General features: G+C 56.7%; 1 protein-coding gene across 2 annotated transcripts in view; it reads right to left on the bottom strand.

Annotated features, from left to right (window-relative positions):
• The window catches only part of ANKRD9 (ankyrin repeat domain 9), a 14159-nt gene extending 11265 nt beyond the window's left edge, over positions 1-2894 (bottom strand). Inside the window, exon 1 of one of the 2 annotated variants that reach the window (XM_019639188.1) lies at positions 2876-2894. The gene's annotated coding sequence lies outside the window, so the exon portion shown is untranslated. Of the gene's footprint in view, positions 1-209; positions 364-2875 lie in introns of those variants that run through there. The other variant, XM_019639187.1, reaches the window with a different exon arrangement.
• Positions 2895-3131: the final 237 nt, after the last annotated feature.

Here is a 3131-nt window from a genome sequence, read left to right as displayed (position 1 = left end):
CCACCACCGCCACCGCCACCGCCACCACCACCACCAACGGACCCTTTCCTGCGCCCTCCCCAGGTGCACGTTTATGAGGCTCCTGAGCGCCTACCCGGCCCAAGATTCAACATACCCCGGCCCATTTTACAAGGCGGACCCTGAAACCAAAGCGGTCTGAGGAGCTGGCCACAGGGCTCACAGGGAGAAATGTCCGGGTGGAAACCTACCCCTCCATTGTGACCTGCTGCTGCACCGCCACCTAGTGTCACTGTGTTCCAAGCCTGTCCTCTGCTCCCACTGCAGGGACGCCTCCAGCAATGCCTTGTAGAGCCCACTGCGGGCTCAGTGCTGTCTGAATGGGGAGGTCAGGGATCCCTGGGGTGCCTTCCCTCACTCTGCCACCCCTTGTCCAAGGGGACGCTGAGGCCCTGGAGGTGCCGGGGAGGGCTCTGCCTGGTGTCACTGAATTCCTAAGTTCTCCTCATGCCCACTGGAGGGAGCACTGGACTGGTGAGGAGGCTGGAAAGCCTGGGAGGAGGAGGAACAGCATTGGGCAGACTGCCCACCTCCAAATCCATGGACAGGACGGCGAGAAGGAGGGTGGATGGGCTGCAGTTATGCCAATGAACCCTGAGAGACAAATGAGACGTTTACCAGTGTGTCAGCTACCTAACTGCTGTGTAACAAACCCCACAACAGTGGCTTGAGACACCAATGATTTCTTATTCCTTACTGTTCTCTGGAGTGACGGGACGGTTCTGCTTCATGTTTTGCCAGCTGAGGTCATTTACAGCTGCAGTGAGCTGGAGGCTCAAGGGCCCTGAAATGTCCAAGGCGACTTCATCCACGTGGCTGCAGTTGACAGATGTCAGCTGGGAACTCAGCTGGTTGCCAGCATGGGCTGTCATCCCAGGTACTTTGGCCTCTCCACATGGCTAACGGGCCTCCTCACAGCATGGCAGCCAAGTTCCATTGAGAACAAGGACCAATATGCAAGAGCTTATCAAACCTCTACTTCTCTCACACTTGCTAATATTTTATTGGCCAGAACAAGTGACATGGCCAAGCCCAGAGTCAATGTGGAGTGAGACCTCACCAGGACTTAACTACCAGGAAGCATGGTTCACTGGGGGCCACCAACGTTCCAGCTTACCACAGTGGGAAAGGAATGAAGACGGGACAGGAGACCTGCAGGGCCATAATCACCAAGGACATTTCCTGAAGGAGGAAGGCCTTGGCTAAAGAGGGGCTGGGAATTCTGTTCCCCTCCTGCTTCCTCTCCTGGGATCTGTGAAGGCTGCAGAATAACGAACCACTAAGTAAAGATATAAGCTGGGGAAATGTCTGATTGGAGATAAGTGCTCTGGAGACAATGAAAACAAGATGATGTGATAGTGTGATGAGACGTGGGGGGTGGAGCAGCTACTTTAGATGAGGTGGTCGGGGAAGGCTTCTTGGAGAAGGTGACGTTTAGGCTGAGCTCTGACCAACAGAAGGAGCCAGGCTTGGGGAGAGCAGGGGAAAGTGACTTGCAGGCCAAGGGACCAGCTAAAGCAAAGGCCCTGAAATGGGGATGAACTGGACACATGTGAGGATTAGTGAGAAGACCAGGGTGGCAGGAGGGGAGTGGGCAAGGGGGCAGGGTGGGCAGGGACAGATCATGTTGGGCCTAAACAATGAAATTGGACTTTTCTTTGGGTGCAGTGCGTGCCACCCCAGGAACACCATGACCCAATCCAGCACACACCTAATCAGCACCTGCTGTATACCAGGCACTGCTCTAGGCACCTGGGGCTCATCCGTGAACAAAACAAAAACATCCCTTCTCTTGTGGATTTTGATCTGACTTGGGAATTAGGGAAAAAAAAAAAAAAGCACTGCCAAAAAGGAAAAAAGGGACAAAAATGGAGTGCCTGAGGAGGAGGAGAAACTGAGGAGGTGGAACTATGAGGCCTAGGAAGTAAGAGTGAGGGAAAAGGTAAATNATTCCCCAATAAAAAAAAATTTTTAAAAATAAATAAAATAAATAAATAAATAAATAAAAGCAGGGTTCTAACTCAGGTCCCAATATGGGCGTCAGGGAGCTGAAGGACCGCTGCAAACTGCGTAAAAAAAAAATAATAATAAAATAAAATGGAGTGAGTCAGAAGGGGAAACTAAGGCCAGAGGGCCAGTCCTGGCGCAGGTCACACAGCTTGTGCTCCTAATGATATTAAGGGGCCCTGTGTGCCAGCCTCGCCCGGTGCAGAAACATTCCCCCTTCCCAACACCCCGGAGTCGTCGGGGCCTGAATCCCTGCGTCCTCACAACCACTTTCTCTCAGGTGACACAAGGAGGAAACTGAGGTTCAGGCAGGCGAAGCCCCTCGACAAGGGGCCAGAGCAGCTCTGGGGATGGGGGTGACGACTCGGTTTATGAGACCCGTCGGGTCTGGGGCTTGGAGAAGGGAGCCCGTTTATCAGACCCCGCCGCATGACCCGGGGAGGAAGGGGCGAGGCCCTGGCTGGAGTCCGTGTTGGCCTGGCCTCAGTTTCCCCATGGGCGCAGGGGACCAGAGCGGGAAGCCGGGTGGCGTTCCAACAGGCCCACCTCCCAGCGCGGGCCGACACCGCCCCCTGGCGACCGCGCGCGTCATCGCAGCCCGCGGCCAGTCACGGGGCCCAGCGAGGGTGCGGGGCCAGGGCGCCCCAGGTTGCCGAAGTGGGTAGCGGGGAGCAGGGGATGACTTGAGTCTGCGCCCCGAAACACCCCACCCCGCTCGCAACTCGCCAGGTAGCCTCCACAGGCCCCTTCCCACTCTGTTTCTGTCTCCTGCCCACCCCAGATCTGTGGCCACTCGGCCACCCCTGGAGCTGCTCGCACCCCGTTTTCCGCCCCATAGGGTTAGCAGTACCTTCCTTTCTTCGTGGGCGGGGCCTGGACCCTCATTGGCCAATCAGAAGTCCCGGGGAGTGGCAGGCAAGGGCAGATTGCCCAGTGGAAGAGGGCGCCAGAAGCATCGGTTTGGGTCCCGCGTGGGGTTTTCCCTCCCACACCTCCCTCCCCCAGGTGCCCCCCTGGAAGTCCTCGGACCCAAGCAGGGCACAGGATGGGGAAGGCGGCTCTCCCGGAGCGGAAGAGGTGGAGGGGCGCTTCAGTGTCCCGGTTTT

Source organism: Hipposideros armiger, unplaced genomic scaffold, assembly GCF_001890085.2.
Source record: "Hipposideros armiger isolate ML-2016 unplaced genomic scaffold, ASM189008v1 scaffold_43, whole genome shotgun sequence".
In the NCBI taxonomy this organism is placed as follows: domain Eukaryota; kingdom Metazoa; phylum Chordata; class Mammalia; order Chiroptera; family Hipposideridae; genus Hipposideros; species Hipposideros armiger.
Note: the sequence above shows the minus strand (reverse complement) of the source record. Positions and strands in the feature narration are given on the sequence as shown.